The sequence below is a fragment of the Bidens hawaiensis genome, unplaced genomic scaffold, assembly GCF_021521415.1.
Source record: "Bidens hawaiensis isolate Kalapana, Puna unplaced genomic scaffold, B.hawaiensis_p1.1 tig00007738_1, whole genome shotgun sequence".
NCBI lineage: Eukaryota > Viridiplantae > Streptophyta > Magnoliopsida > Asterales > Asteraceae > Bidens > Bidens hawaiensis.
Genome location: NW_027491537.1, coordinates 909,443 through 929,379, shown reverse-complemented (window position 1 = coordinate 929,379; position 19,937 = coordinate 909,443). Strand labels below are relative to the sequence as shown.

Here is a 19,937-nt window from a genome sequence, read left to right as displayed (position 1 = left end):
TATTTCTTAAAAACATTGATGCTGAAGCCGTTAGCAAGTGGTTAGGGTTATAATTGGGGTTTTTTTTTTCTCAATTTAGTTTTAATTCATTTTTCTTGTAATCTTTCTCAGTACTCTCTCAGATTTCGATTTCATTGTAATTGTTCTGATTGTTCATAATAATAGACGAGTAATCTTTTGATCGTGTTCTTCTTCTGGTGCTTTGTAATTCCGCTAAATAGTTAACAATTGGTACCAGAGCCTCGGCTCTTGATCTCAGAAGAAGTTTCTTGAAATTCGATTGAAGATTCTTCAATGGTGACTGGTGCAAAGTTTGATATTGAAAAGTTTGATGGAAAGAATGATTTTAGTTTGTGGCGGGTTAAGATGCGGGCACTGTTGGTACATCAGGGCATCTCCGATGCTTTGTTGGGTGAACCAAATATGCCGGAAGCATTGACAGACAACGAAAAGAAAGATATTCTTGAGAAGGCCCACAGTGCCATTATCTTGAGTCTTGGATATAGGGTTCTGAGGGAGTTGTCTAAAGAACTAACTGCTGCAGGTGTTTGGGCTAAATTGGAAAGCCTCTACATGACCAAATCATTAGCCAATCGTTTGTATTTGAAGAAAAGGTTGTATATGTTTCAGATGAATTCTGGTAAGTCAATTGAAGATCATATTGATGAATTTAATAAGATTATTCTTGATCTTGAAAATATTGAGGTGGAAATAGATGATGAGGATCAAGCAATTATTTTCTTGGCCTCATTACCTGTTTCATATGAACATTTTGTTGACACCTTAATGTTTGGGAGAGATAGTTTGTCAATGGATGATGTAGTGTCTGCTATGAATTCTAAAGAATTGCACAAGAAGGGTGATACAAGGGATGATGGGGCTGATGGGTTGTTTGTTAGAGGTAGACCCGAACAAAGAAATCACAAGAACAAGAATTCAGTATCAAGATCCAAGTCTAAGGAAAAGAAGAGATGTTTTGTATGTAATTCAGAGAGTCATTTTAAAAGAGATTGTCCTGAATGGAGAAAGAAGAAGGCATAATTCAAGTCTAACAAGAAGCATGGTGCTCAATCTGAAGAATCACAAGATGGTTATGATAGTGCAGAAGTCTACATGGTTGCTAGTCAGGGATCAAAGACTGATTGGGTATTAGATAGTGGTTGTTCTTATCATATGACACCTCATAAAGAGTTCTTTAAGGATTTGATCTTGGAGAAACAGGGTGTGGTTCAGTTGGGTGATGACAGATCATGCCAGATTCAAGGTATAGGTACAATCACTTTTAAGTTGAAGAATGAGTCTGTTATAGACTTAACAGATGTTAGGTATATACCTGAGTTAAAAAGAAATCTTATTTCTTTAGGAACTTTTGAGAAAAATGGTTGTTATATAGGTTTAAAAGATGGAAAGATTAAAGTTGTTAAGGGTCACTGATCATTATGTCTGGTACTAGGAAAGAGAATAATATATATGTCTTAGATGGACATGTAGTTGAAGGTTCTGTTTCTGTGGCAGAGGGTAGTTCTGTAAATTGTGCAATGTTATGGCACAGGAGGTTAGGGCATATGAGTGATCAGGGTTTAAGTGAACTTAAGAAACAAGGTGTTATAGAAGATCTAGTAAGTTGTGACTATGGTGAATGTGAGAACTGTATGCTTGGAAAAGCTAAGAAAGTTAGGTTCTCTAGGGGTATTCATAGAACAAAAGGGATCCTAGATTACATTCATGCAGATCTATGGGGGCCATCTAAGGATTTGTCACTTGGCGGTGCCTCATATTTCTTGTCAATAATAGATGATTATTCACGAAGGGTGTGGGTATACATCATAAAGAACAAGTCTGATGCATTTGATAAGTTCAAAGAGTGGAAGACTCTGGTTGAAAATCAGACTGAAAAGAAAATAAAAAAGTTGAGAACAGATAATGGGTTGGAGTTCTGTAGTGGTGAATTCAATAGATACTGTAAAGAACATGGGATTGATAGGCATCTTACTATACCAGGACCTCCACAACAAAATGGCTTGGTGGAAAGAATGAACAGAACATTGTTAGAAAAGGTCAGGTGTATGCTCTTTACTGCTGGTCTGCCAAAGTCTTATTGGGCAGAGGCATTGAAGACTGCTGCATATTTAGTGAACAGGTCACCATCTTCTGCTATTGAGATGACGGTTCCCATGGAGAAGTGGTCAGGTATGAAGACTAACTATGATAATCTAAGAGTGTGTGGATGTTTAGTATATTCTCATGTAAGTAAAGGCAAGTTAGAACCTATAGCTCAAAAATGTATTTTATGGGGATACCCTGAGGGTGTGAAAGGGTATAGGTTGTGGAGGTTGGAAAATGGTAGTCCTAAGATAATTGTTAGTCGAAATGTGGTTTTTAAGGAAAATATTTTGTATAAAGATGTTAAGGGTAAAACTGTAAATTACCAAGATGATGGTAAGAATGTTCAAATTGAGGTGGAGTTGCCTCAGGATGAACACAAGGACACAGTTGTTACTAGTGATCAATCTGAAAGTTCTTGAACAAGTAGTACAAGACAGAGTATTGCAGCTAATAGGCCAAGAAGGAATATAGTTCCACCTATTAGGTTCAGAGATGATTTGTCAGCATTTGTCTTTCTGTGGCTGTAGAAGAATCTCCAAGTGAACCATTGACTTATCAAGAGGCTGTAGAGTCTAAAGATAAGGAGAAATGGTTAGCAGCCATGAAAGAAGAAATGAGTTCTTTGCTCAAGAATAAAACTTGGGTCATTGTAGATAAACCAGAAGATCAAAGATGTGTGGATTGCAAGTGGATCTTCAAGATAAAAGAGGGTTTAAAAGGAGAAGAACCTAGGTATAAGGCAAGATTAGTTGCCAAAGGATTTACATAAAAGGCTGGGATAGACTATGGTGAAGTGTTCTCACCTGTAGTCAAACATGCCTCTATAAGGGCAATTTTATCATTAACAGCTGTATTTGACTTAGAGCTTGAACAACTTGATGTCAAAACAGCTTTTCTGCATGGTGATTTGGAAGAAACGATATATATGAGACAACCTACTGGTTTTGAGGTTGACAAAGAAGGGAATAAAGTCTGCTTGTTACAAAATTCTTTGTATGGTCTCAAGCAATCACCAAGGTAGTGGTATTTGAAGTTTGACAGACATGTAGTAACTCATGGGTTTAAAAGAAGCAGTTATGATATATGTGTGTACTTAAAAGAGTATTGTGACAAGCAGTACTTGTATCTTTTACTCTATGTAGATGATATGCTAATAGCTTGTAAAGACAAGCAACAAATTGATGAGACTAAAAGGTTGTTAATGGAAGCTTTTGATATGAAAGAACTTGGAGAAGCTAAGAAGATTCTTGGCGTGGAAATCTGTAGAGATAGGGTTGCTGGTACTATAAAGCTATCTCAAAGCTCTTATGTCAAGAAGGTGCTTAAAGATTATTTCATGGACAACTGTAAGTTTGTCATTAAACCACTTTCTTTACACTTCAGATTGTCTAGTTTGGATTCTCCAACTACTGATAAAGAGAAGGGTAAAATGGTAAATGTACCATATGCAAGTGCTGTGGGTAGTCTTATGTACTTGGTGTGTACAAGACCATATATTGGTTATGCTGTCAGTGTTGTTAGTAGATATATCAGCAATCCTGAAAGACAACATTGGGAAGGTATTAAATGGATTTTTAGGTATCTAAGTGGTACTATGCATAAATGTTTAGTTTTTGGTAAAACTGATAATTCGGATCAGGTTATCAGTGGGTATGTGGACTCTAATTTTGCCAAAGATTTGGACAAAGGGAGGTCCATTACTGGTTATGTGTTTAAAGTTTTAGGTGGAGTTGTAAGCTGGAAGGCAACATTGCAAAAGGTTGTTGCCTTATCCACCACTGAGGCTGAGTTCATTGCATTGACTGAAGCAGTTAAAGAGTGTATTTGGCTTAAAGGTTTCATGTCAGAAATGGGTCTTGAAATAGAAGATGGGCTGGTGTATTGTGACAATATGAGTGCTATTCATCTGTCAAAACATCAGGTCTTTCATGAGAGATCAAAACATATTAGCGTAAAGCTGCATTGGATCAGAGAAGTTTTAAGTTCTAGGGAGATCAGGGTTGAGTATGTTGATACAAGACACAATGCAGCTGACATGTTAACTAAGAGTGTGCCTGGAACTAAGTTTATGCATTGTTTGGAATTATTGCATATTTCTTAGGTTCAGGGGCAGTTTCGGTATTTTTCAATTTCTGCTCAAAGGTGTAGATTGTTAGATATTGAGCTAAATTGAATAGATGGTCAAGAGTTAGTCAATGACAGTTGAGTTAGATTGGTTATGTCAAAGTTGGTAAAGTTGAAGATGTTACTCAGCTGTAACTTCAGTAGTTTTTATACTTGTTTAATTTAGTTAATATATAATTGACTGTTTTCATCACATCAAGTTTTTGGCGCCGTTGTCGGGGACTCTTGGTGATTGCGTTCTTAGCGTTAATTGGACTTATTTGCTACATTCGTGCTTTTTGTTTTATTTTCTTTTGAGTCGTAGGAGTCTAATTAAATTTTAGTTTATTTTTTGTTTTAGTTATTATTATTTTTAGTCTACTTAATTGGTCTTTTGCGTGTTTCAGGTTTATGCCACATCTTCGTTCGTAAGGACCAACGCTGGATAATCTGGATTTTTCTCCGTTCAAAACCGAAGCTAGCTCATCAACAGAGAAACCACCGTCAGAAGCTACTTCTATACCAAATTCGTCACCGCACAGTTCCCCACCAGAAAGTCCGAGAAGTCAACCAGACGACCAAATGGCCGACGATCGAACAGTTGCTACTCAAGTCTTCGATGGCTTAACTGGAAACCGATCATGCATCGTCATCCCCGAAATCGACAATCCCAACTCGTGGCAGATTCCGTCATACGTCATGAACAATATCGTTCAAACTAGTCAGTTTCATGGGCGTGATGACGAGGATGCGCCGGCACACATTAACCGGCTTTACCGTGTTTTGAAAACTTTTAATTTGCAAGGTGCAACTGACGATGCCATTTTCTTACATCTTTTTCCTTTTTCACTTGCAGAGAAAGCGGCTCGTTGGCTTGACACTCAGCCACCTGGCACGTTCACTACTTGGGAAGCACTGCGCTCCGCTTTTATTAAAAGATACTTCCCACCTGCTAAGACGGCTATCCTTCGTGATCAGATTCACTCGTTTCACATGGAGCCAGATGAATAGTATTGTCATGCTTGGGAGCGTTTCCAGAACATGCTAGCTCGTTGCTCACAGAATGGTCTCACGTCCGTCGGGCGCACCACCCGGATTTCAAAACTCTTATAATCAAGGACAAGGATTTGAATGGTGGAATTGGACGTTTGGAAGAGATGATGAAGCAAATCTTGGAGAGAGATCAAGTTACACAGAAAAAGTTTGCCAAACACGATTTTCTCTTCAAGAATCAACAATCTGCTATCCTCGATATTCAAAGGACTGTTGGTGTTATTGCTCGGTGTTTAGAAGAGAGGCATCCTGGTCAATTTTTGGGTATTCCTCATACTAATCCGGCTGCTCAATTGAAAGCCGTCTCCACTCGTAGTGGTAGGGTTTTTGGTCCGGAAAAAGTTACTAGAGAAGTTGAGAAAGATGAGGATGATGAGTTGGTGGATGAGGAGTCCGGGTACGTCACAAGATACAACACCAATTATTGAGCCACAAGTTGAGAAGAAGCCGGTTGGAGTCCGGCCACCAGCACACACCATTGACTTAGCCTATGTCCCGTATCCCGCTCGTCTAAAACATCAAAAGTATAAGAAAGATTACGGGCATTTTCTAAATATAGCCAATTGAATGTCAACCTCCCGTTCGCCGAAGTTCTCCAGCATATGCCTAAATATGCCAAATTTTTTAAAGACCTTCTTAAAAGAAAGGATAAGTTGGAGGAGCTTTCGACTGTTCCCCTAAATGGAGAGTGTTTGCAGTAGTTCTTAATAAAGTACCGGAGAAATTACCCGACCCCGACGTTTTTACCATTCCATGCCTTTTCGGAAGTGACACGACGTGTCAATCATTAGCTGATCTAGGAGCTAGCATAAATCTCATGCCGTATTCTTTATATGAAAAACTAGGCCTAGGAGAGCTCACCCCTACTCGTATGATGTTGTCTTTAGACGATCGTTCCGTTAAGTATCCGAGGGGTGTCATGGAGAATTTGCTCGTTAAGGTTGATAATTTGGTTTTTCCCGAGGATTTTATTGTTTTGGATATGGAGGCCGACGAGAGAGTTCATATCATTTTGAGCCGTCCATTCTTACGTACTACTAGGTCGGTCATTGATGTGTTTGAAGGTAAGATCACTCTTAGAGCCGGTGATGAAAGTGCCACTTATTTGGCGAAGTCCATGAGACATCCGAGCGGTCGGTCAATACGGTCTCATTGATCCATGTCACCCAGTTTACTCGATAGAATCATTTATCTCGGGTATGGATTCACGTGTTGACGATTCCCGTTCGATGAGTATTAGTGTGGGGAAGGAGAGAAAGGCTTCTAGTTCTCGAGTAATGGTGAAGTGTGCTAGAGAAAGAGGTGGTGGAAAGCGTAAGGTTGAGAAGGTTTGTGAAGTTAGAAAGAAGAAGACCAAAATTGACGAATGGTCGGATCGTGAATCGATATCCTTGAGGGCATTGAAGTTCTACCGAGGTGGAGGAAGCTCCACTCGGTCCGTCACGTGATTCACATAACATGGGGTCTTGAGTGAAAACTCAAGTGTAGAGTTTGTAAATTTTCCTTTATTTTATTTTTATTTTCTTTGAGTCACTAACAATAGTTTCTATAGTTTTTATTTGCGCCGTCGAGTCTTTTCAAGGAATCATCACCATCATGGAGAGAGGATTTGACGAGAATTCTAGAGATGCCAGGTAAGTTTTACACGTAAAAATGACATAAAATGGGCATAACAAAGACTTGGTAATTTTCTGGAAATTTTTCTAAGGCAAAAGAGGCAAAAACACGTCAAACATTTTGTCAAAAGTGCCCGTCACGCCGTGCGACGGGGTTCCTCTTCCTCCCCCGCGCGACGCGGGCGAATATGGTCAGCAGAGGCGCCGCGCTATGCGACACCATGAAGAAAGCCGGCCGCGCGGCGCGGCCTTCTATGCACATCCCAGATTTTTTTTATTATTTGTTATTTCTTGTTAATTCCTTTTTTTTAACATTCAAGTGTGATTCCTTGTGTTTAGTTTGGTATTTTGAGTCATGTTTTAAAGTTTAGTTGTCCGAGTCTTGTATAAATTATATAGTCGCTAACGTAGTTTTTGTTGTTCGACTTTGTTTTGTGTTTTTTTTAGTTTTGTTAGTTTGAAGATTGTATGAGCTAGAGAGACGATCCCCAAGTAAGAATTTAATGCAAAAAACAAGTGTGGGGATGGAGCAGTGGAGCCGTATACTTTAAGATTATTTATTTGCTCCTGATTATTCATGTTTTATATTTGTGGGTTGTTGACGTACTTTAATTGCATAATATCTATCGTTATGATAAGATACATTTTTAGATATGTTTGTTTTGTTTTGCCGCTTACTTTCATGTGTGAGAGAATGAGTTACCATTTGCTGAGCACGTTCGTAGTTGGAGGGCATTCATGGAAGAAGACTTTAACATCATGTTTCATTCGCATATTACCAGCTAAGTCATTTCCATTATCTAGCTTATTAATTTTTTTTTTTAGATTTTTAGTTTTTGTAGCCCGACTTTATTTTTACTTTTATTTTTATTTTAAGTCGTCTTTATCCTTGCATTGAGGACAATGCAAAATTTAAGTGTGGGGATAGGATATTTGAGTCTTAGTTTAAATTTAAAAAAATAAAAAAATAATAAAAAAAAATTTTGAAAAATGTTTTAAAAATGTCCCTTAAATTTAGTTTTTGCATTAAAGTGGGAGATGATGATATTTATTGGAAATTGGTTTTTCAAACTATTAATAATATGAGATAAATAAAATAAAACGCACTTAACTTGGGATGTGTCGGTAGGCTCAGCCTTGAAAATGAAAGGGCAATTTGATAAAATGGTTAAAATGGAAATCTTTTGTGGGTAAAGCGTTTTGTCCATGGAAGATAAGTAATGAAAGATCGGGCCATACTCAAGCCTCAGTTTTTGGTATGAAAAGTGGAAATGTTATGAGTTTTAAGAAATTGAATACGTTATCATATGATGCTTAGGTAGGTTTAACGTTAGAGTATGCCGTGTAGCCTGTGATATAAATCTTAAACTGCTAGTTTAATGTTTTACACATCATTGGCGTATGGTTTTATAACTTTAAATCTTGTTTTGATGGGATGCTTCGAGTCGGGAGACCATAGGTCTGTATGCAATCTATTCATCTGGGTATTCACAATTCCTAAGTGGGGTTGTGGATATTTAAATAAAGCTAAAAAGAGCAAACCCTTATAAGTCTATAAAACATGATCACAAAAGTACAAAAGTACAAATACACTACAGACTTGATCATCCACGCTGTTAGCCATGTGGGGTCCCCTTGCTCGCGTCTCATTACCATTAAGAAACAGACCACAAGGGACACGCTACATGTAAGCCCTACAAATGAAATTTTTCATGCTCACATATGGTGATGGGTTCGGGGTATTGCTTGGTAACGGGGGTATGTCATGTTCTGGGGAACACTAGCTATTAATTAATTGAACTTTAATCGTATCTAATGGTTGCTTGGTAGACTTTGATGCCTAAGCTTAGGTGGATAAACAATACCCTTGATTGTCTTAACTATTCATGAAAAAAATAGAGCAATAAAAGTTTTAGTTCTGCTAATTTTGAGGTTTAAGTCAATTTGGGGTGGCTTGGTCCGGTAAAATCTGAAAATAAGCGTGTCTTAATTGTGTAAACCACTGAGTAATATTATTTTCGGATCTTGTTTGTCCCGGTAAAGATTAAGGCATGGGTTTAAGTGGACAACAATATCGGTGATCGCGGTTTTTGCGTTCTTCTAAGCTTTAAAAATTAAGCTATATGTTTTTAAGACTGTATTTCCCTATTCTGATCCAACTGCATCAGACTTTTTCAGGGACGAAAAAAGAATAAGTGTGGGGATATTTGATATACATCTATTTATACATCTTGAATCTCTTGTAAAGTTATGTTTATTTAATGTTTTGAGTTCGGTTTAGTTCATGTTTCGTTCATATTTTATTAATTTAGGTTTTGAGTCAGGTTTATTTGATGTTTATCGTGTTTTATATCTTTTGGTGTTTTGTATGTTAAACTCTAATTCTTTCTATCATTTCATGTGAAGTTTAAGTTCGTTTTGCTCGTCAATGATTACATGATTGCTTCACTCAGTGTTTGATTTATTTTCTTTATAGATTATGGTTTGGTGATCAAGGAAAGGAAGTTCTAGAAAGTTCTTATCGTTGCTTGGAGTTCAAGAAAAAGATTTAACAAGATCTAGCATTGACTTAATTAAGAAAATAAAAAGAAAACTCGTTGGCTTCTCCTTAAACACGCCGCGCCGCGCGACGGGGGAGGTCAAGCCCAGTCGCGCGGTGCCTACTCCTTTCCTTATCAGCTATTTTTCGCGAATTAAAGGCCCAGCTCGTTTTATATAAGGAAGATTATAAACCTACACGAAAAACAAGTGTTGGTAGCTGATTTTGAGAGAAAAACCAAGGGTTTGAAGTTGGGAGTGGTGGGTAACAAATTGAAAGTTGGGAGTGTTATCATCCAACGGGTGAAAGTTAAGCGTTGTAAAATAGATAATAAAATAGTTAAAAAAACTAGCCACTTTAAAAGCTAGCCGTTAAAAAATTTCATCGTAAAATTTAACAATTGCAGCAAGTACGAGTGGCTTTAGGGGGGTGTTTGGCTAAGCTTTTTGTTTTTGCTTTTTTGCTTTTGGAGTGGTAAAATGTCTAAAATGCCCTTCCAAAAAGCAAAAAAACTTTAATTTGGAGCTTTTGGAGGGGTATTTTGGACATTTTACCTCTCCAAAAGCAAAAAAGCAAAAAGAAAAAGCTTAGCCAAACACCCCCTTAGTTTCCTCTTAAAATTGGATGGACAGCCAGCCAGTTAGTTATGAACTATTTTATTTATAGCTTGGCTTACATTCTGTGTGTTCATTCATGGAGAATATTGGCGAGACAGGCTACTTTTGCTTCTCATGGTTGTATTGAGGATTGTTAGTCCTTAAGAGCATAATTAATAAAGGATGGAAATAATTTTGGAAAGTAAAAAGGAAGAATATTATCCCAATTGCAGAATGTAATTTTGATTGAATTGTCATTAAAATTAAGTTACTTACTAGGCAAAAAAATTTGATTCTTTGTTTTTAAAAAACGGCATTATATTGATAAAACTTATGATAACAAAAGATTCTTTAGCATCTTTTAGTTTGATATTATTACGTGGGGACTACCTTCCTTTTCACTTTGTAGAAAGACTTTGTACATTTTTAAGCAGTTCTTCGTATAAAGAGTGAGATCAGATAGCAAGGGGTTGGTCTAATGGCAAAGCCATTTAGAGAGTGGTGAAGCTCCTTTGAGGTCAAAAGTTCGAGCGCTGCCCATGCCAGATTAGTATAAATTGTTGTGGCTTACCATCAGGAGTAGGTTAGGTGAGTGTAAGATGCCGTTCCAAAATAAAAAATAGCAAATAAACAGTGAGATCATACTTTACAGTTATAATAATTAAACACTTAGAAAGCCACCAATCAACCTCTGTTTACCTAGAAACATACTTCAAGGTTCAAATGTTACAAACAGTCGCTTTAGAAAGCCATCAACTCGTCTCTTTTTACTTAGAAACATAACTTCAAATCTTATAAATAAAGTCCCAGACATTGGGACAGGGTTACAGAAAACACAGACAACCAAATTGTTAATAACTGCGTCCCCAGTACGTCCATATTTTTGCTGGTTTCCCGGACGCAAAGCATAATGTACCTGTAACAAAGATAAAGGTACATATACATTCCATGAAAAGAATAATACCATTCAAAGAAAAGAATAATAACAATAATAATACCTTCAGGCAGTTCTGGCTGGTCAAATGGAGACAAAGTGTCTTGGCAGACCCCGTCTCCCCTTTCGTCTTTGTTTTCACCTCCCTCTCGACTTCCTGAAGCGTCATTTAGTCATAAGTAAATAAATAAATAGGTGTGAACCAAACAAATAACATGTTAAACCCGATTTTGGATATATACATATATATATTTAATTTATTTATTTAGCTATTTAACATGGATTCCAAGTTGCCTGGAGTCATTTTTATGGCATAAATATATACAACCTCCTAAATGCAATAGTTATTTATAAAAGATGTTATTTCAAGTTCTATCTATCTTTAAATAAAAATAAAAATAAATATATAAAAAAAAAGTATTTGAAGGGCTAAAAACTATTACCTCTTCATCACACCATGGAGCCAAGATCAATTTCTTTTGACCTAATGCTTCAATGAACTCATTCCATGTTCTTGCAACTTGAATACAGGCATCTCGTTTTTGCTTAGCAACATCAAACATGCTTTGCTGGATGGTATCCAGCATGGCCTTTACCGAATTGACCAAATCTGTCATTGGAATGTCTACTTTTCCTCTGTTGTCACGACGAACGGCCCGTGCCTGAAAACACGCATCATGCTTTTCATTAAAGATTTGAAACAAGAACAACCAGTCAAGGAATGGGGTTATTAACTATAACTAAGAAAACAATGTTATTAAACTGACCCGTTGCAGGTCATATGTTATTATACAGACTAAACTGACCTGGTTATTAGCAACGTCCCTTGGTCCTATTTCAATCCTCAGTGGAACACCTTTCATTTCCCAATGGCAATACTTCCAACCAGGTGAATAATTCTCTCTAAGGTCCGCTTTGGCAAGAATACCCGAATCACATAAAATCTTCACGGTGGCAGAGCATGCATTTAATATGTCCTTAACATCTGCATCTTTGTAAGGCACGGGAACCACAATAACTTGTACTTTTGAAACTTTAGGGGGCAATACCAAGCCTTTATCGTCACCATGAACCATCAACATCACCCCAATCTATAAACAAACAGTGCATTTATATGTCAAAACTTCTAGTCAACTACTTTTTTATAGAAAAAAATGATCGGTTACCGTTCTGGTACTAAAAAAATGATCGGTTACCGTTCTGGTACTAAGGCGCCTTCCATAAAAGCAGGCGCAATTTTGAGGAATTTGTCAGTTACTTGCCTATTTTTTTGATATTTTTTTGATACACTATAGGCTACATACCAGAACAGTCAAGAGGTCAGTAACATGTTTATGATTAATATGAACATGCAACTTGTAACAGTGATCGGTTCTCATGTTTTTCAATTTTAATTACTTGAAGATGAATGCTTTTATATTAAAAATTATGAAGATGCTATGTTTTATATAATATACTGCAAGGTTTGTTTATTGTTTGTGTTATATGTAATCTATTGCGTGTGATCAACTGATTCATGAAAAAACTATCTACAATCTTCCGTAATAATGAAAGTTACTGATGTGATCAACTATTTATGGCAAGTATTTATTTAGTAGAAGAATCCTGAAAGTTTTATGTAGCCACATTTGACAAAAAAAAAAATATATATATTTTCCATTACAAATTATGTTTTTATCTATTTTATTAAGTGCGCCTTTTTTTAGGCCCGCGCTCTTTTTGCGCCTAGCGCCTAGGCCCTCGGAGAGGCCTTTGCTCCTTAAGTGCGCCTAACTCATATGATAACTATGGGTTGAGTAACAAGTCAAAATGGATCGTGTAGGTTTGAACAAAACAAATTTGGTCAAAATTAAAAAGTGTGCCTATGTAAGTAAACCATATCAATCAAAGTCTATTCTATCTATTTAGACTATGATTCCATATAAGAAGAATTCTCAAATTGCTTTATAGACCAGTTTTAGAGTTATATAAGAAAACCCTTAATAGAAAATTGTACAGCAACAACTAAACTAAATAAAATTCATGGTATCCTTCTTTAACAAACTGGTAGACTGAAAGGGATCGCAAAACAGGGGCAACCCATGTAATGCTGAAAAGTTTAGATTGGTTACATTCATAGTTATTTAAGTGCGCTTTTTTTGTCTCATGCCACACCTTTTTTGCGCCTAGCGCCTAGGACAGGCAAGTTCGCCTTGTGTGTGCATGACGCATTTCACAACTATGGTTATCAAATGCGCTAGGCACACTCAAGGCGCATAGGACTTGCCTGGGTCATAGGCATGCAAAAAAAGCGAGGGACTAATGAAAAAAAAGCGCACAATGAAAAAAAAAATAAAAAATTTATTATGTATTCCAAAACTTGAATAACATCGTTCCAACACCAAAAATTATCAAATACCAAAAGCAAATTTAAGTTTAATCGCATCATAGCATACATAAATTACGCAATCACCAACTAGCTGAAGTCATTTTCTACACATTTTAGGTTAAACTGGATTACTAATTATGTTCTACAACCTAACATAAACAAAATCAAATTTGTATTTGCCAAATCTAGAAAAATTAATAATCAAAACTTAGATTAAAAAGTTCGCCCTTAAAATATAGTTTTAAAGTTTCAATCATATAAGAGGAAACATAAATCATAAAATGAGAATTCAGCAAAGCAAATTAAAATAATTATTAAACAATAACAAAGTTCAACAAACATTCATCATTTAGAATAGTCGATGATCATATTAACAGATTGAATTAAATTAAGTAAATCCTCCCCTTTTAGGTAATCAAAAGCAATAATAAAAAATTTAAAAAAAACGGAAATTTCTCCAAGAATTGTGCCTTTCCTATTTAGGGTATGTTTGGCAAAGAGCATTTAGGAGCTTTTAGGAGATTTAAGCTACAAGCTTCTAAGAAAAAGCTCATATTTATTGAAAATTATTGTTTGGTTGGAGTAGCTTGAAGCTTTTAGATTAGAAAAAAAAGCTTGAAGCTAAAAGCTCCAACTAGTAGCGTTTAAAAAAAGCTACAAGCTTTTAGCATTTCAAATTTTACAGTTTTGATACTTGAACTTCCATCACCTTTTGTTAATTTATATAATTACATATTTAACCCTTATTTGAAACAAACTACCCACATGACTTTTTAAAAGGCCAAAACTTTTTCATACGTTAATATTTCTTTAAAAAATTGCAACATAAAAACGTGCATTTTATTCTCTTTAATTTGAGTATCATATTGTTATACTTCTTTAACAATAAAAAATAACATATTATGTGATTAATGGTTAGGATCGGCAACAGTCGAGTCAGGCAAGTCCATGTCATGTGTAAGACCAAATTAGGGTCTGAACGAGTCGATGAAAAAAGGCTAACTTAGTTCGGTTCGTGTTGGTACAGTTTTGAGTCGAAAGGGGTCAAGTCAGAATAGGTTTCGGATTAAAACAATGCACCGCGCGAGCACCCATCTAGTTTTATAAAAAACTCCAGCTACTCTGCCAAACACCTAAATATTTCTAAAAAACTACAGCTAACAGCTACCAGCTACAGCTTCCAGGCACCAGCTAGCAGCAGCTTTTTTTTTTTTTAACTGCAAATTTCATTAAACAACTAGCAAGAAGCTAGAAACCGAACAAAAGAAAGCAAGGTTACAACATAAAATTACACCAATCTTTCCACGTCAAGTTTTTGAAAGACAAACGACTTTTTATCCAAAGAAATCCCAACGATTTAATATCTTCCACCGTTTTTGCGAAGCAAGTCATCGTGTTTGAGAAGATGACTTCGTTTCTAGTCTTTCAAATGACTAACAAGCTGTGAGAATGATCCCATATAAAACCTTGTTTTTTTGAGTCCCCAAATTGCTAGTTTCATAATGGTAGAGTATGTCGCGCATCGAAAAAGCATAGATGGGAGAGATGCGACACCAGTTGCTAACAAATTGCCAAACTAATGTGGCGAAATAACAAGAAGTGAGTAGATGATCATTCGTTTCTTCATAATCTCCACATAACCTGCAAGTCACCGAACCCACCTCAATGTTTCTTTTGGATAAAGCCACGAGGGTCCAAGCATGAATGTTTACTTTTTTAGGCACCCAATTATTCCACTTAAAAATAAACGCAACGCCCAAATTTGAGTTGGTGGACAATATCTTTTTCATGGAGAAAACTGAGAAAATTCCAGAAGGTTCGCTATGCCAAATCCAACGGTCAGGGTCGTTGCTTAAAGAGATTTGTTGCAACAAATTTAAACAGCTTGAGAGTTCACTCGATTCACATTGGTTCAAATTCTTTCTTTTCGACCGCCATTTCCAAACCGTGTTGTTGACGGTCCTCTCATAACACGAGATCACCAAACACGCCTTAACTTTTTCATTCAAAAAAATATTAGGAAAAATAACTCTTAATGGAAGTTGTGTTATCCAAGGATCAATCCAGAACCTAGTTTTATCTCCAACACCCATCTGCCCTTTGATAAGACCCCCCAAATTAAGATTGGAGTAGGCAAGTTGGTTTTCCAATTTGGCTATGGAATTCAACGTACCCGGCTGATTTTTTGAGTGAGGGAGAATAGGCCACGACCTGTTAGAAGAATGTAATGCTAAAATCACCTTTCGCCAAAGAGCATTTGGTTCGTTCTTGAATCTCCACCACCACTTAGTTATCAGCTAGTTTGGCCAAACATACCCTTAGAGTCGCTAAATCATGGCCTCGCCTAAAAATAGCGCCTAGGCGCAGTGGGCGAACGCTTTTAATAACTATGGTTACGATAACTCCAACCAATCCACAAGAGCATCTATGTTACACTTAAGGCGTTTTCATACAATGATCTAGCAAGTTTAGGATAAAAAAAATACATGACAGATTTTGTTTTCTTTTAGAGAATAAAGAGAAAAAACATCCAACCCATTCACTCATAAGTAAAAGATTACCTCAACACTAGTAGTATAGAGCCCACCAGCAAATTTCTCCATCTCGCTCTTTTTCCCTTTGACAACAGGGACAGCCAAGTACTCCTCATACAATCGTCTATATAACTCAAGGATTTCAAGAACCTAAAACGCATCATTCATTAAGCAGTTACACAAAAACAATTTTGGTATTTAATTCTTGACTTTATACCTCAGGGTCTGCCTCCGGTTTTGTTGCAAAAGCAGTGTGGCCTTCTTGCCAAAGAAACTCACGGCTCCTACAATAACGGAAAGTTAGAGACAGCAAAAGCAAATAAGAATTCAAAATCATCATGAAATTACCTAATAAATGGAGTAGGATTGCTGAACTCCCATCGAACAACATTGACCCATTGATTAAGCTTCAAGGGCAAATCACGGTGTCCCCTGATCCACTTAGAAAAATAGGGATACATGACGGTTTCACTAGTTGGACGAATGGCAATAGGAACCTCCAAATCAGAGTCGCCTGATCTTGTCACCCAAGAGACCTGAAAACAAATAACTCTCAGAAAATACAAGTTGACCAGCTCAGATGAATGTAAGGATATAAAATTACCTCAAGGGCAAAACCCTCTGTGTGATCCTTCTCTTTTTGCAGTACATCTTTGGACACAAACAGCGGAAAACAACAAGGTTCAACATCCATCTTCTCAATTTCTGGATCAAAGAAATTCTGCATGAACAAGTCAGAAAACAGTTTTATTCTATCAAGCTTCCAAAAATATGTATCTGCAAAAAAAAGTCATAGTTTCATCCTTACATGCATTCTTTTCCAAATGCCCATTGCCCATGGCCGGAGGATGTAACAGCCGGATATTTCATAATATTCGATCATTTCACCATTTGTAACAACCTGGATGTCAAAGAAAAACTGAGTTACGATCCAACTAACTACAACAGGACGCTTTAAACATGCAACACTCATACAATAGTTTTAGATGCGAGCTCAACTTTTGTCGCAAAAGGTTCATATACATGAACAAAATCACTTCCATGACGCATAATGCCCAGGAGTGAGGCATTATGACTACACATGGTCTTATTATTGTTTTGTTGAATGGATAAGTGAAGTAAATGGGTGGTTCCTAAAATACTTCAATTGTTCATTTCAACCCCATCTCATCTCGATTTTTTTTATTGTTTTGTTGGAGATCCCATGGTGGTTCATGGACAACCCAACAACCAACATTTTTTTATTTTGAATTTCGATTATTTTATTAGATAACATGGTGTGGTTCATGAAAAAATCCAATCATCTATTTTAATTATTTTTAAATTTTATTTGTTAATGGAAACAAGAAGATTCATGGTGGTTCATGGACGTTTCAATTATCTGACAAAATTTTCAAATTTTAACTTTTTTTATTTAGTTATTTAAGAATCTTTTAAATCTTTAATCCTCAACCTTAATCACAACCACTACCTCAAAATAATGACCAAACTCGAAGTATTTTATTATTATCTTTTTTAAACAACCTCATGAATTTCCTCATGTCATAAAAGTTCAAATTTTGTCCTCATAGAATGTCTTCCGGTCGCTACGTTCGCTCCTCAAGAAACAAGAACTCTAAGAAAAAGATGGCCTTATACTTTGCCAAAGAGATGGCTACCATGCTCCCCAAACTCATGATCCAAATGCAAACCATACCGCAACCTCAAACCACGTTGCTTGTTCCTAAAATCAATTCACCTTTGCTAATCATCCCAAATTTGTTGGAGAGAAAGATGCTATTGTCCTCCTCCAATGGTTCTAACGCATGGAGCGCGCTTTTCTCCATTGCCAATGTCCCGAGGACAAGAAAACCACATACTTGGTGGAATAATGAAAAATACTCCCGTGGAGCCGAAGTCGCCATGGCTATGTCAATGGGACGCCCTCAAGGAAATCATGGTCACGAAGTTCTGCCCGAAGCATGAGATACAACGATTGGAAGCTTAGTTTTGGGTGCTTAAGCAAGAAAGTGGAGATAGTGACGTTTACAACAACCGATTTCATGAACTTAGTTTGTTGGTTCCCCAATTGGTTACTCCCGACTCTCGAGCCATTGATATATACATAGCCAGGTTGCCCATGCAAATCCAAGACTTCGTCTTGTGTTGGAACCCGCAAAACCTTCATGATGCTATCACTCTTGCTGCTACTCTAACTAAAAACCACGTTAAGGCCGGGACCTTGACGAGGAAAAATGCCAAGAAATCAGCCGAGAACGTCGCGGGCGAACCCGCAAATGAGGCCAAAGCCGAATCTTCTTCCAAACCCAACAATCATGCTAACCAATATTCTATCAACAAGAACAAACGCAAGCCCAATCACCGAAACTATGCTTTAACTCAATCCAACCCACCACCTCAGGCCCAACTAGCCTACCCTAACAAGAAACACTAAATCGGGCCACACCTGTTGTGCTCCACTTGTCAATGTCATCATCCCGCTTACTCTTCATGTCGGTGGTACACCAACTGCAATTTGCAACTAATATGGTTGCCTTGCTAACACTTGCCGCGAAGTTTCGCATGGACAAATCACTCTGCAACGGTTCGTTACGCAAAACTCTCCACCCCGTACGGTGTCGTTTTCTCAACCCAATGCAACCTCCTCTAGGTTTCAGGTTCTAGGTTTCACACAAAACTCGTTCAATCAGTTGGACACCACATAGACATGGTGTTGGAAATTAGTTAAAGTAGATATTGAGACAAACTTTTGTCATCAAACCTATACAATTTAATTACTCTGTCTACTAGTATTAAGTCAACCCCCTTTTGTCACCCAACCCGCTTCTAGGTTTTGTCATCAACCGAACATGGTTGTAAAGAAAGAACTCAAAACACCAACAAACTGTTTAATTAACTAATACTTCAATCTGTTAAATGTTTGTCATCACATAAACCAAATCCAATATATAAACAAACAAAATTGAGTGCTTAACCTATATGAACCATTCACCCGGAGAAAGTTACAACGAGATTAGCCATGCCTCATCATGGTAATTGCTTCATGATTTGTGTGCTCCATAGCCTAAGGCAGCGCTGCCTTCTGTCTTGTGCCTATGCTCCAAACAGCCGTCCCAAGCCAAAAAATAACTCGTAACAGCCGAGCCCTTCAAAAGTCAATCCTCCTTTTTCTTATCGTACAACCTTTATTATTTTAAGCCCGACCCAACTAGTCATTGTGAAAGTGCAAACCAGTTAAAGATATCCCACGTGACTTTTCTTATTGAGTGTAATACTCCATCACATTCACATAATCTTTTTATTTTTCTCTTTTCTTTCGCTGTTACAATATACGAAAACAAATAAATGATTTCAACTTCTTTTTATTTACTTTTAGGTCCACATGAAATCATAGTCATAATATTGTTTATTTCATATTGATATATAATAAACTCAATCACAAATTTTATCAGTGTAAATACTATACTTGTTTAGTTTGTTTTCGCTCAAAGTCTACGATATATAAAAACAACTCAATGTAATTGCATTCCAACAAATATATAAACTAAAAATGCAATATTATTGACAATTAGTCATAGCCAAACACCCACTCATCACATCCCCACACTTATCATTTGCTTGCCCTCAAGCAAACTATCATGCAACACATACACCTCGATCGATGGTTCATCAATTATCATTATTAATACTAGTAAGGTATAAGGTCATGCCCAATTCCAAGAACTGACACTGTCAAGATTGATAACCCACCAAATAATTTAATGATACAATTTAAAACTATGGAACCGCCCAAACGAGTGTACTTTGTTTCCGGTTAAGGCACACATGGTCATACCCCTCATAATTCAACATCTCTCCTCTCGGTTTAATATATGGACCAACAAAAAAAATGTGCTAGTATCTCTCTGCCCTCAATACCAAGTATGAACACAATGTAATAAGCTTGGGAGCAATTCATATCTCCACCCATTACCCACCGGTTGCATAGAGAAAAGAACTAACGGTTTTGCTGTGGCTTAGGTTAGGGTGTGGAAGTGAATTTATTTAGTGACTTATGGTGGATGAAACCCAATTTATTGACACCAACA

The 19,937-nt window shown here is 36.9% G+C and overlaps 1 pseudogene across 1 annotated transcript; it reads right to left on the bottom strand.

The window, feature by feature from the left end:
- Positions 1 to 10,747: 10,747 nt before the first annotated feature.
- Positions 10,748 to 16,822, bottom strand: LOC143635900 (proline--tRNA ligase, cytoplasmic-like; annotated as a pseudogene). Its single transcript, XR_013154145.1, has 11 exons — positions 16,658 to 16,822; positions 16,454 to 16,570; positions 16,198 to 16,385; positions 16,067 to 16,133; positions 15,861 to 15,999; positions 14,957 to 15,311; positions 12,114 to 12,162; positions 11,754 to 12,038; positions 11,391 to 11,609; positions 11,012 to 11,104; positions 10,748 to 10,929 (listed from the first exon to the last, which is right to left on the bottom strand). The product of XR_013154145.1 is annotated as a proline--tRNA ligase, cytoplasmic-like (transcript).
- Positions 16,823 to 19,937: the final 3,115 nt, after the last annotated feature.